Here is a 15,858-nt window from a genome sequence, read left to right as displayed (position 1 = left end):
TCACCACAGTGCTCCAAATCACTTGTCATCACAAAGTTCCATGCCTTTGTCAACAAAATGCTACATGACCTTCTCATCACAATGCTCCATGCGCTTGGCATTACAATCTTCCATGAATCTTCGGATCACATTGCTTCATGTCCTTGTCATCACAATGCTCCATGCTCCTTGAAATCAAAATGATCCATTACCTCTGTCATCACAATGCTCCAAACCCTTGTAATCACAGTGTTCCATAACACTTGTCATCACAACGCTCAATGATATCTGTCATCACATTGCTCCATGACACATGTCATCACAATGTTCCATGCCGCTTGTCATTACAGTGCTCCATGACGTTTGTCAACACAATTATCCATGGTCTTCTCATCACAATGCTCCACGGTCTTGCCATCACAATGCTCCATGCCCTGGTCATCACAATGCTCCATATCCCTTGGCATCCCAATTCACCATGTCCTTGCTATCACAATGCTCCATGACACTTCTCATCACAATGTTACATGCTCTAGTAATCACAATTCTCCATGCACTTGTCATTGCAATGCTGTATGACCCCTGTAATAGCAAGCTCCATGCACTTGTCATCACAATGCTTCACGAACTTGTCATCAAAATTCTCATTGGCCCTGGTCATCACAGTGCTCCATGCCCTTGTCATAACAATGCTCCACGACCCTTGTCAACACAATGCCCCAAGCCCTTGTCATCACAATGCTCCATTACCGTTGTCATAACAGTCCTCCATGACACTTGGCATCACAATGCTCCATGCCATTGTCGTCACAATGGACCATGACCTATGTCATCACAATGCTCCCTGACACCTGTCTTCACAATACTCCATGACCTTGTCATCACAATGCTACATGCTCTTGTCATTCACAATGCTCCATGACACCTGTCAACACAATGCTCCGTGACTCCAGTCATCACAATGCTTCATGACTTTGGCAACACAATGGTCCATGCCCTCGTCATCACAAGGCTCTGTGACATTTTTCACCACAATGCTCCATGAATTTTTCATCACAATGCTCCGTGACCCTTGTCATCACATTGCTCCATGCCTTTTTCAGCATAATGCTCCATGGCCCTTGTCATCACAATGCTACATGAACTTGTCAGCAAAATGCTCCATGACCCATGTCATTACAATGTGCCATGCACTTGTCATCACAATGCTCCACAACCTTCTCATCACAATGCTCCATAAACTTTGTCATCACAATGTTCCATGCACTTCTCATCATAATGCTCTCTCACCACTGATATCACAATGTTCCAGCATTAGTCATCACAATACTCCCTCACTCCTCTCATCACAATGCTCCATGACCCTTTTCATCACAATGCTCCATGACCACTGACATCACAATGTTCCATAACCCCTGTGATCAAAATGCTCCATAACACTTTTCATCAAATTGCTCCATGACACTGTCAACACAGTGCTCCCTTCCCTTCTCATCACAATGCACCACGCCCTTGTCATCAAAATGCTCCATGACCTTTGTCATCACAAAGCTCCATAACCCTTTGCATCACAATGCTCCTTGCCATTGTCATCACAAAGCTCCATGACGCATGTCATTAGAATGATCCACGGCCTTCTCATCACAATGTTCCATGCCCTTGTCATCACAATGCTGCAAGACCCCTGTAAACACAATGCTCCCTGCCACTTTTCATCTCAATGCTCCATGAACCCTGTCATCAAAATGCACCATGACCATCATCATAATGCTTCATGCTATTGTCATTACAATGAAATCAAAATGCTCCATGACATGTGTCATCATAATGCTCCCAACCCTTTTGATCACAATGTTCCATAACACTTGTCATCACAACGCCCCATGACGCTCGTCATCATAATTACCCATGGTCTTCTCATCACAATGCTCCATGAACTTTGTCATCACAATGCTCAATACACTTGTCATCACAATGCTCCTGACACTTGTCGTCAGTATGTGCCTTGAACCCTGTCATGACACGGCTCCATGTCTTTTTCATCACAATGATCCATGCCCTTTTCATCACAATGCTTCAAGACACCTCTAATCACAAGGCTCCATGCACTTGTCATCACAAAGCTCCATGACGCTTGTCATCAAAATGCTCCATGGCCTTTTCATCACAATGCTCTATGCGCTTGTCATCACAATCTTCCATGAATATTGGGATCACATTGCTTCATGCCCTTGTCATCACAATGCTCCATGCTCCTTGATATCAAAATGATCCATGACCTCTGTCATCACAATGCTCCAAACACTTGTAATCACAATGTTCCATAACACTTGTCATCACAACGCTCCATGATGCCTATCATCACAATAATCCATGACCTTGTCATCACAATGCTCCATGACCTTTGTCATCACAATGTTCAATACATTGTCATCACAATGCTCTCTGACACTTGTCATCAGAATGCTCCTTGAACACTGTCATGAAAAGGCTCCATGCCTTTTTCATCACAATGCTCCATGCCACTGTCATCACAATACTCCACAAGCTTGTCATCAGAATGTTCCATGACCCTTGTCATCAGAATGCTCCATGATCCCTGTCATCACACTGCTACATGCCCTTTGTCATTACAGTGCTCCATGACGCACGTCATCACTATTATCCATAGTCTTCTCATCACAATGCTCCAAGGTGTTGCCATCACAATGCTCCATGCCCTGATCATCACAATGCTCCATGTCCCTTGGCATCACAATTCTCCACGTCCTTGTCATCACAGTGCTCCATGACACTTCTCATCACAATGTTACATGCTCTTGTAATCAAAATTCTCCATGCACTTGTCATCGCAATGCTCCATGACCCCTGTCATAGAAAGCTCCATGTGCTTGTCATCACAATGATTCACGATCTTGTCAACAAAATTCTCAATGGCCCTTGTCATCACAATGCTCCATTACCTTTGTCATCACAATGCTCCATGACTTTTGACATCACAATGCTGCAATCCCTTGTCATCACAATGGAACATGACATATGTCATCACAATGCTCCCTGACAACTCTCTTCACAATACTCCATTACCTTGTCATCACAAGGCTCCATTCCCTTGTCATCTCAATGCTCCATGCCCACAGTCATCACAGTAATCCATGAAACTTGTCAGACCAATGCTCCATGCCCCTGTCATCACAATGCTCTGTGACTCCAGCCATCACAATGCTTCATGACCTTTGTCATCATAATGGTCCATGCCCTAGTCATCACAAGGCTCTCTGTCATTTGTCACCACAATGCTCCATGAACTTTTCATCAGAATGTTCTGTGACCACTGTTATCACAATGCTCTATGCCTTTGTCATCACAATGCTCCATGACCCTTGTCATCACAATGCTCCATACACCTGTTAACAAAATGCTCCATGACCCATGTCATCACAATGTGCCATGCGCTTGTCATCACAATGCTCCACAACTTTGTCATCACATTGCTCCATAAACACTGTCATCACAATGCTCCATTCACTTCTCATCAAAATGCTCTCTCACCACTGATATCACAAAGTTCCATAACTAGTCATCACAATACTCCCTCACCCCTGTCATCACAATGTTCCATGACCCCTGTCATCACAATGCTACATGCCCTTATCATCACAATGCTCCATGACGCCTGACATCACAATGTTCCATAAAACCTGTCATCAAAATGCTCCATGACCTTTATCATCACAATGCTCCATAACCCCTGACATTACAATGTTCCATAACCCCTGTCATCAAAATGTTCCATGACACTTTTCATCAAATTGCTCCATGACCCTGTCATCACAATGCTCCCTGCCCTTCTCATCACAATGCACCACGCCCTTTTCATCAAAATGCTCCATGACTTTTCTGATCACAAAGCTCCATGACCCTTGATATCACAACGCTCCATGCCATTGTCATCACAATGCTCCATGAACCTTCTCATCACATTGCTCCATGCCCTTGTCATCACAAAGCTCCATGACGCTTGTCATCACAATTTGCCATGCGCTTGTCATCAAAATGCTCGACAACCTTGTCATCACAATGATCCATAAAACTTGTCATCACAATATTCCATGCACTTCTCATCAATATGCTCTCCCATCACTGATATCACAATGCTCCATCACTGGTCATCACTACACTCTCTCACCCCTGTCATCACAATGTTCCATGACCCCTGTCATCACAATGCTACATGCCCTTATCATCACAATGATCTATAACCCCTGACATCAAAATGTTCCATAACCCCTGTCATCAAAATGATCCATGTACCTTTTAATCACAATGCTCCATGACCCCTGACATTACAAAGTTCCATAACGCCTGTCATCATATGTTCCATGACACGTTTCATCAAATTGTTCCATGACCCTGTCATCTCAATGCTCCCTGCCCTTCTCATCACAATTCACCAGGCACTTGTCATCAGAATGCTCCATGACCTTTGTCATCACAAAGCTCCATGACCATTGTCATCACAATGCTCCATGCCATTTTCATCACAATGCTCCATGAACCCTCTCATCACACTGCTCCATGCCATTGTCATTACAAAGCTCCATGACGCTTCTCATCACAATGCTCCATGCCCTTGTCATTACAATCCACCATGACCCACGTATCACAGTGTTCCGTCCCCTTGTCATCACAATGCTCCCTGCCCACACTCATAACAATAATCCATGAAAATTTTCAGACCAATGCTCCATGCCCTTGTCATCACAATGTTCCATAACCCCTGTCATAACAATGCTGCATGACCCCTGCCAATACAATGATGCACGGCCTTGTCATCACAAGGCTCCATGTCCCTTGTCATCACAATGTTACAAGACCCCTGTAATCACAATGCTCCATGCCCTTGTCATCACAAAGCTCCATGATACATGTCATCAGAATGTTCCATGGCCTTCTCATCACAATGCTCCATGCCCTTGTCGTCACAATGCTCCTAGACCCCTGTAATCACAATGCTCCATGCCCCTTTTCATCTCAATGCTCCATGAACCCTGTCGTCATAGTACACCATGCCCATCATGTTAATGCTTCATGCTATTGTCAGCACAATGAAATCAAAATGCTCCATGACCTCTGTCATCACAATGCCCCAAACCCTTGTGATCACAATATTCCATAACACTTGTCATCACAACACCCCATGAATATCATCACCACAATTATCCATCGTCTTCTCATCACAATGCTCCATGAACTTTGCCATCACAATGCTCAATACACTTGTCCTCACAATGCTCCCTGCCACTTATCGTCAGTATGCTCCTTGAACCCTGTCATGACAATGCCCCAAACCCTTGTGATCACAATATTCCATAACACTTGTCATCACAACGCCCCATGAATATCATCATCACAATTATCCATGGTCTTCTCATCACAATGCTCCATGAACTTTGCCATCACAATGCTCAATACACTTGTCCTCACAATGTTCCCTGCCACTTATCGTCAGTATGCTCCTTGAACCCTGTCATGACATGGCTCCATGTCTTTTTTATCACAATGATGCATGCACTTTTCATCACAATGCTCCAAGACCCCTGTAATCACAATGTTCCATGCCCTTGTCATCACATAGCTCCATGACGCATGTCATCAGAATGCTCCATGGCCTTCTCATCACAATGCTCCATGCCCTTGTCATCACAATGCTCCAAGACCCCTGACATCACAATGCTCCATGCCTCTTTTCATCAGAATGCTCCATGAGACTTGTCATCACAAGGCTGCATGGTCTTCTCATCACAATGCTCCAGGACCTTGTCATCACAATGCTCCATTCCCTTGTCATCACAATGCTCCATGACTCCTGTCTTCACAGTGCTCCAGGACCACTGTCATCATAACGCTCCATGACCCCTGACAACACAATGATCCAGGACTCTTGTAATGAAAATGCTCCATGACCCTTGTCATCCCAATTCTCCATGTCCCCTGTTATCACAATGCACCGTGACCCTTGTCATCACAGTGTTCCATGACCCTTGTCATCACAATTCTCCATGCCTTTGTCAGCAAAATGCTACATGACCTTGTCATCACAATGCTCTAAGCGCTTGCCATCACAATCCGCCATGAACCTTGGGATCACATTGATTCATGCCCTTTTCATCACAATGCTCCTTGCTCCTTGAACTCAATATGATCCATGACGTCTCTCATCACAATGCGCCAAACCCTCGTGATCACAATGTTCCATAATACTTGTCATCACAATGCTCCATGATGCCTGTCATCACAATACTCCATGCACTTTTCATCACAATGCTCAATACACTTGTTATCACAATGCTCCCTGACACTTGTCATCAGAATGCTCCTTGAACCCTGTCATTAAAAGGTTCCATGGCCCTTGTCATTACAGTGCTCCATGACGTTTGTCAACACAATTATCCATGGTCTTCTCATCACAATGCTCCACGGTCTTGCCATCACTGTGTTCCATGCCCTGGTCATCACAATGCTCCTTGTCCCTTGTCATCCCAATTCTCCACGTCCTTGTTATCACAATGCTCCATGACACTGCTCATCACAATGTTTCATGCTCTAGTAATCACAATTCTCCATGCAATTGTCATTGCAATGCTGCATGACCCCTGTAAAAGCAAGCTCCATGCACTTGTCATCACAATGCTTCACGAATTTGTCATCAAAATTCTCAATGGCCCTGGTCATCACAATGCTCCATGCTCTTGTAATCGCAATGCTCCATGACCCTTGTCATCACAATGCTCCAAGCCCTTGTCATCACAATGCTCCATTACCGTTGTCATCACAATCCTCCATGACACTTGGCATCACAATGCTCCATGCCATTGTCATCACAGTGGACCATGACATATGTCATCACAATGCTCCCTGACACCTGTCTTCCCAATACTCCATGACCTTGTCATCACAATGCTCCATGCTCTTGTCATCACAATGCTCCATGACCCCTGTCATCACAATGCTCCGTGACTCCACTCATCACAATGCTTCATGACCTTTGTCAACACAATGGTCCATGCCCTCGTCATCACAAGGCTCTGTGACATTTGTCACCACTATGCTCCATGAAATTTTCATCACAATGCTCCGTGACCCTTGTCATCACATTGCTCCATGCCTTTTTCAGCATAATGCTCCATGCCCCTTGTCATCACAATGCTCCATGCACTTGTCAGCACAATGTTCCATGTCCTATGTCATTACAATGCGCCATGCACTTGTCATCACAATGCTCCACAACATTGTCATCACAATGCTCCATAAACATTGTCATAACAATGCTCCATGCACTTCTCATCATAATGCTCTCTCACCACTGATATCACAATGTTCCATCATTAGTCATCACAATACTCCCTCACTCCTCTCCTCACAATGTTCCATGACCCATGTCATCACAATGCTACATGTCTTTATCATCAAAATATTCCATGACCCCTGACATCACAATGTTCCATAACCCCTGTCATCAAAATGTTCCATGACTCTTTTCATCAAATTGCTCCATGACGCTGTCATCACAATGCTCCCTTCCCTTCTGAACACAATGCACTACGCCCTTGTCATCAACATGCTCCATGACCTTTGTCATCACAAAGCTCCATGACCCTTGGCATCACAATGCTCCATGCCATTGTCATCACAATGCTCCATGAACACTCTCATCACATTATTCCAGGCCCTTGTCATCACAAAGCTCCATGACACTGGTCATCACAATGCTCAATGTCCTTCTCATCACAATGCTCCATGCCCTTGTCATGACAATCCTCCATGACCCATGTATCACAGTGATCCATGCCCTTGTCATCACAGTGCTCCATGCCCACTCTCATCACAATAATCCATGAAACTTTTCAGACCAATGTTCCATGCCCTTGTCATCACGATGCTCCATTACCTTTGTCATCACAATTCTCCATGACATTTGGCATCACAATGCTACATGCCATTGTCATCACAATAGTCCATGACATATGTCATCACAATGATCCCTGACACCTGTCTTCACAATATTCCATGACCTTCTCATCACAATGCTCCATGCCCTTTTCATCACAATGTGCCATGCCCACTGTCATCACAATAACCCATGAAACTTGTCAGACAAATGCTTCATGCCCCTGTGATCACAATGCTCCATGCCCTTTTCATCACAATGCTCCATTTCCCCTGTCATCAAAATTCTCCGTGACTCCAGTCATCACAAAGCTTCATGACCTTTGTCATCACAATGGTCCGTGTGCTCGTCATCACAAGGCTCTGTGACATCTGTCACCACAATGCTCCATGAACTTTTCATCACAATGCTCTGTGACCCTTGTAATCACAGTGTTCCATGCCTTTGTCAGCACAATGATCCATGACCCTTGTCATCACAATGCTCCATGTGCATGTCAGCACAATGCTCCATGACCCGTGTAATCACAAAGTGCCATGCACTTGTCATCATAATGCTCCACATCCTTGTCATCACAATGCTCTATAAACCTTCTCATCACAATGCTCCATGCACTTCTCATTAAAATTCTCTCTCCCCACTGATATCACAATGTTCCATCACTAGACATCACAATACTCCCTCAACCCTGTCATTACAATGTTCCACGACCCCCGTCATCACAATGCTACATGCCCTTATCATCACAATGCTCCATGACCACTGACATCACAATGTTCCATAACACATATCATCAAAATGCTCCATTACCCTTTTCATCATAATGCTCCATGACACCTGACATCACAATGTTCCATAACCCCTGTCATCAAAATATTCCATGACTCTTTTCATCAAATTAATTCATGACCCTGTCATCACAATGCTCCCTGCCCTTCTCATCACAATGCTCCATGCCATTGTCATCACAATGCTCCATGAACCCTCTCATAACATTGCTCCATGCCCTTGTCATCACAAAGGTCCATGACGCTTGTCATCACAATGCTCCATGCCCTTGTCATTACAATCCTCCATGACCCATGTATCACAGTGTTCCATGCCCTTGTCATCAAAATGCTCCATGAACACTCTCATCACAATAATCCATGAAACTTTTCAGATCAATGCTCCAGCCTTTGTCATCACAATGCTGCATGCCCACTCTCATCACAATAATTCATGAAATATTTCAGACCAATGCTCCATTCCATTGTCATCAGAATGCTCCATTACACCGTCATAACAATGCTCCATGACCCCTGCAATAACAATGTTCCACGGCCTTGTCATCACTAGGCTCCATGACACGTGTCATCACAATGCTCAAAGGCCCCTCTAATCACAATGCTCCATGCCCTTGTCATCACAAAAGTCCATGACGCATGTCATCAGAATGCTCCATGGCCTTCTCATTACAATGTTCCATGCCCTTGTCATCACAATGCTCCAAGACCCCTGTAATCACAATGCTCCATGTTCCTATTCATCAGGATGCTCCATGACACTTGTCATCACAAGGCTCCATGGTCTTCTCATCACAAAGATCCAGGACCTTGTCAACACAATGCTCCTTTCCCTTGTCATCAAAATGCTCCATGAAACCTGTCATCACAATATTCCATGAACATTTTCAGCCCAATGCTCCATGACCTTCTCATCACAATACTCCATTGACACTGTCATCACAATCCTCCATGAACCTTGGGATCACATTGCTACATGCCCTTTTCATCACAATGCTCCATGCTCCTTGAAATCAAATGATCCATGACCTCTGTCATCACAATGCTCCAAACCCTTGTGCTCACAATGTTCCATAACACTTGTCACCACAACGCTCCATGATGCCTGTCATCATAATACTCCATTACTTATCAATACAATGCTCCATGATCTTTGTTGTCACAATGCACAATACACTTGTCATCACAATGCTCCATTACACTTGTCATCAGAATGCTTCTTGAACCCTGTCATGAAAAGGCTCCATGCCTTTTTTATCACAATGCTCCATGCTCTTTTCATCACAATGCTCCATGCCATTGTCATCACAATACTCCACAAGCTTGTCATCAGAATGCTCCATGACATTTGTCATCACAATGCTCCATGACCACTGTGATCACAATGCTCCATGACCCCTGTCATCACAATGCTCCTTGTCCCTTGTCATTACAGTGCTCCATGACGCTCGTCATCACAATTATCTATTGTCTTCTCATCACATTTCTCCACGGTCTTGCCATCACAATGCTCCATACCCTGGTCATCACAATGATCCATGCCCCTGGTCATCACAATTTTCCACGTCCTTGTCATCACAATGCTCCATGACACTTCTCATCACAAAGTTATATGCTTTTGTCATCACAGTTCTCCATGCACTTGTCATCACAATGTTCCATGCCCACTCTCATCACAATAATCCATGAAAGGTTTCACACCAATGATCCATTCCCTTGTCATAACAATGCTACATGACCCCTGACATCACAATGTTCCACGGCCTTGTCATCACAAGGCTCCATGACCCTTGTCATCACAATGCTCAAAGACCCCTGTAATCACAATGCTCCATGGCCTTGTCATCACAAAGCTCCATGATGCATGTCATCAGAATGCTCCATGGCCTTCTCATCACAATGCTCTATGCGCTTGTCATCACAATGCTCCAAGAACCCTGTAACTACAATGTTCCATGCCCCTTTTCATCCCAATGCTCCATGAAACCTGTCATCACAATGCACCATACCCATCATCATAATGCTTCATGCTATTGTCATCACAATGAAATCAAAATGCTCCATGACCTCTGTCACCACAATGCTCCAAACTCTTGTGATCACAATTTTCCATAACACTTGTCATCACAATGCCCCATGACACTCGTCATCACAATTATCCATGGTCTTCTCATCAAAATGCTCCATGACCTTTGTCATCACAATGCTCAATACACTTGTCATCACAATGCTCCCTGACATTTGTCATCAGTATGCTCCTTGAACCCTGTCATGACAATGTTCCATGACTTTTTCATCACAATGATCCATGCCCTTTTCATCACAATGCTCCACGACTGCTGTAATCACAATGCTCCATGCTCTTGTCATCAAAATGCTCCATGCCCACACTCATCACAATAATCCATGAAATATATCAGACCAATGCTCCATTCCAGTGTCATCACAATGCTAAATTATCCCGTCATAACAATGCTCCATGACCCCTGCCAAAACAATGTTCCACTGGCCTGTCATCACAATGATCCATGACACTTGTCATCACAATGCTCAAAGACCCCTGTAATCACAATGCTCCATGCCCTTGTCATCACAAAGGTCCATGACACATGTCATTAGAATGCTCCATTGCCTTCTCATCACAAGGCTCCATGCCCTTGTCATCACAATGCACCAAGACCCCTGTAATAACAATGCTCCATGCTCCTTTTCATCAGAATGCTCCATGAGACTTGTCATCACAAGGCTCCACAGTATTCTCATCACAATGATCCAGGAACTTGTCAACACAATGATCCTTTCCCTTGTCAACAAAATGCTCCATGACCCCTGTCATCACAATATTCCATGAACATTTTCAGCCCAGTGCTCCGTGACCTCATCACAATACTCCATTACCATTGTCATCACAATCCTCCATGAACCCTGGGATCACATTTCTTTCATGCACTTGTCATCACAATGCTCCATGCTCCTTGAAATCAAAATGATCCATGACTTCTGTCATCAAAATGCTCCAAACCATTGTAATCACAAAGTTCCATAACACTTGTATCACAACACTCCATGATGCCTGTCATCACAATACTCCATGACCTTGTCATCACAATGCTCCATGACCTTTGTCATCACAATGCTCAATACATTTGTCATCACAATGCTCCCTGACACTTATTGTCAGAATGCTCCTTGAACCCTGTCATGAAAAGGCTCCATGCCTTTTTCATCACAATGCTCCAAGCCCTTTTCCTCACAATGCTCCATGCCATTGTCATCACCATACTCCACAAGCTTGTCATCAGAATGCTCCATGACATTTGTCATCACAATGCTCCATGACCACTGTGATCACAATGCTCCATGACACCTGTCATCACAATGTTCCATGCCCCTTGTCATTACAGTGCTCCATGACGCTCATCATCACAATTTTCCATGGCCTTCTCATCACATTTCTCCAAGGTCTTGCCATCCCAGTGCTCCATACCCTGGCCATCACAATGCTCCATGTCCTGTCTCATCACAATTCTCCATGTCCTTGTCATCACAATTCTCCATGACACTTCTCGTCACAATGTTACATTCTCTTGTCATCACAAATCTTCATGCACTTGTCATCGAAATGCTCCATGACCCCTGTCATAGCACGCTCCATGTGCATGTCATCAAAACGCTTCACGACCTTGTCATCAAAATTCTCAATGGCACTTTTCATCACAATGATCCATGCCCTTGTCATCACAATACTCCCTGGCCCTTGTCATCACAATGCTCAAAGGCCTTGTCATCACAATGTTCCATTACCTTTGTCATCACAATCCTCCATGACACTTGGCATCACAATACTCCATGCAATTGTCATCACAGTGGACCATGACATATGTCATCACAATGCTCCCTGACACCTGTCTTCACAATACTCCATGAACTTGTCCTCACAATTCTCCATGCCCTTGTCATCACAATGCTCCATGCCCTTGTCATCACAATGCTCCATGACCCCTGTCATCTCAATGCTCCATGACTCCAGTCATCACAATGATTCCTGACTTTGTCATCACAATTCTCCATGCCCTCATCATCACAAGTCTCTGTGACCTTTTTTACCACAATGCTCCATGAAATTTTCATCAAAATGCTCCGAGACACTTGTTATCACAATACTCCATGCCTTTGTCAGCACAATGCTCCATGACCCTTGTCATCACAATGCTCCATGCACTTGTTTGCAAAATGTTCCATGACACATGTCATCACAATGCGCCATGCACTTGTCATTACAATGCTCCACAACCTTGTCATCAAAATGCTCCATAAAACTTGTCATCACAATGCTCCATGCACTTCTCATCAAAATGCTCTCTCACCACTGATAACAAAATGTTCCATCACTAGTCATCACAATACTCCCTCACCCCTGTCATCACAATGCTACATGCCATTATCATCACAATGTTCCATGATCTCTGTCATCACAAAGCTCCAAACCCTTGTGATCATAATGTTCCATAACACTTGTCATCACAAAGCCCCATGAGGCACGTCATCACAATTATCCATGGTCTTTTCATCAAAATGCTCCATGACTTTTGTCAGCAAAATGCACAATAAACCTGTCATCTCAATGCTCCCTGACACTTGTCGTCAGTATGCTCCTTGAACCATGTCATGACAAGGCTCCATGCCATTTTCAGCTGATTATTACAACATCTGATGGATGGCCTTGGGAATCTAATTCTGGTATTGATTGTTTTTGCTGATTGTCTCCCCTTGTAGCTGATATCTTCATTATTGTGTAAATTTAGATCATGAGCTCATGTTTAGCTAAACAGCTGAACTTGTAAGAGGCTTAGGTGTGAACACTCGTAAGCTTCAGCAGAAAGTGGGCAAACATTTATTTGTGTCCCTCCAATGCATTGCCCGCAAGAAACCCGTTTTCCAGAAGTGTTGGGACAATACTCCCTCTAGAGGCAGGGGACTCAGACAGGGCTGACTTGCAGCCCACGCTTGGGGCAGGAGCAGTGGGCGGCCAGTGGCCCGCGCAGGATCCCCTCAGCGTGTGTCCCAGTGACCCATATGCCTACGAACTTCGGTCACCTGTCAGGAAGCTAAGATACCCAGACATATGGTTACCTGTTCAGTGAGGTGTACTGCGCGGACACGTTCCACACACACTTCAAGTAAGAGGGAGGCTTGAGTGGAAAGATGAGTGGTTGGGAAGCTGTGCAGACAAAGAAGGCCCCCTTTGGCCTGGGTCTAAATGCTTGTGACACTCCACTGGGCCTGCCCGGCTCTGAGAGCCATGCGCTGGGGTCCCTGCTCCCCTGCCCTTTGTTCAGTCACAGCAGAGATGGCCACACACACTCCCTCAGTGAGGGCAGTGTTCCAACCTCCCTCAGCCCCGCCCCCTCTCCGCAGGTTACCATGGACTACAGAGGCTGCATTCTGAGGCCAGGGCGTTCTGAGAATGCCAAGGGCAGACATGATGACCTTAAATGATTTCCTCTTGTGTCAGTTTTGGTAAACTTTAGGAGCTAGGAAATGGTCCCCTTTACAGAAATGTTCAAATTTACTGGCGTTTCATATATTCTCTGCTATAACATTGTCCTGACTCTTTCTCTATATTCTTTACTTATGTTTTTGTTTTCCTTAATCAAAGTGTGTCTTTTAAATCTTTTCAAAGAAGATTCTTTGGACTTACTAAATCACCTGAATTTTATACGTTTTCTGTTGTATTAAGTTCTGCTCATATCTTTATTTATCTTTTTTCTATGTTCTCAGGTTTTATTGTTTTCATCTTCTGATGTCAATTAAAACACTTGGTTATTCATTTTAATAAATCTTTTTAGTTATAAAGATTTGAACTTTTGAAGATTCCAGCTTACTTGTACGTTTCTAAGGGTCAGGTCCTCTCCATTGTTGCTGGCCTAAGGCTTAGTTCACCATATAGCAATGTATATATTGACCTATATTCCCCTCGACTTTCTGTGATTCCCTACATCTCACGTTTCTTTGCAGACAAGCCATTTGAAATACCCTTAACTTATTTCACAGCCAATAAGTCTTTGAAATAATGTGTATTTTTTAGAGAAATCTTCTTATATAATTAGGCAGAAAATCTGACCTGCCATAGTTTTCAAAACAGCATAATTTCACTCTTCTCAATGATTAATATTTTGTATTACACAACCTTTGAGTATTTAGCTTTATCAAGGACATGTACTTTAAAAATGTATTAGAGATCCTACCAGTCTTTGAAAACATACTTGTTCCTTGTTTCAGTTCCAGTTTTCTTTATCTTTCTGCCTTGCACATGATTATTCCAACATCTGATGGATGGCCTTGGGAATATAATTCTGGTATTGATTGTTTTTGCTGATTGTCTCCCCTTGTAGCTGCTTTCTTCATTATTGTGTAAATTTAGATCATGATCTCATGTTTAGCTAAACAGCTGACCTTGTAAGAGGCTTAGGTGTGAACGCTCGTAAGTTTCAGCAGAAAGTTGGCAAAGATTTATATGTGTCCCACGAATGAGTTGCCCACGAGGACCCCGTTTTCTAGAAGTGTTGGTGCAATACTCCCTCTAGAGGCAGGGGACTCAGAGAGGGCTGCTTTGCGGCCCCCGATCTAGGGCAGGGGCAGTGGGCGGGCTGTGGCCCGGGCAGGAGCCTCTCCGCGTGTGTCCAACGGACCCATGTGCCTGCGAACTTCGGTCACCTGGCAGGAAGTTATGATGCACAGACCTATGGTTAGCTGTGCAGCGAGGTGTACTGCGTGGACAGGTTCCACACACACTTCAAGTAAGAGGGCGGCCTGAGTGGAAAGGTGAGAGTTTGGGCAGCTGTGCAGACAAAGAATGCACACTTTGGCCTGGGCCTAAATGCTTGTGACACCTCACTGGGCCTGCCGGGATCTGAGGGCCCTGCCCTGGGCCCCCTTCTCCCTGCCCTTTGTTCAGTCACAGCAGAGATTGCCACACCCACTCCCTCAGTGAAGGCAGTGTTCCAACATCCCTCAGCCTCGACCCTTTTTGCAGGTTACCATGGACTACAGAAGCTGCATCCTGAGGCCAGAGCGTTACGAAGATGTCAAGGGCAGACTTGATGGCCTTAAATAATTTCCCCTTGTGTCAGTTTTGGTAAA

This window comes from Mesoplodon mirus, assembly GCF_964341445.2.
Source record: "Mesoplodon mirus genome assembly, chromosome: 1".
NCBI lineage: Eukaryota > Metazoa > Chordata > Mammalia > Artiodactyla > Ziphiidae > Mesoplodon > Mesoplodon mirus.
This window is presented reverse-complemented; position numbering follows the sequence as displayed.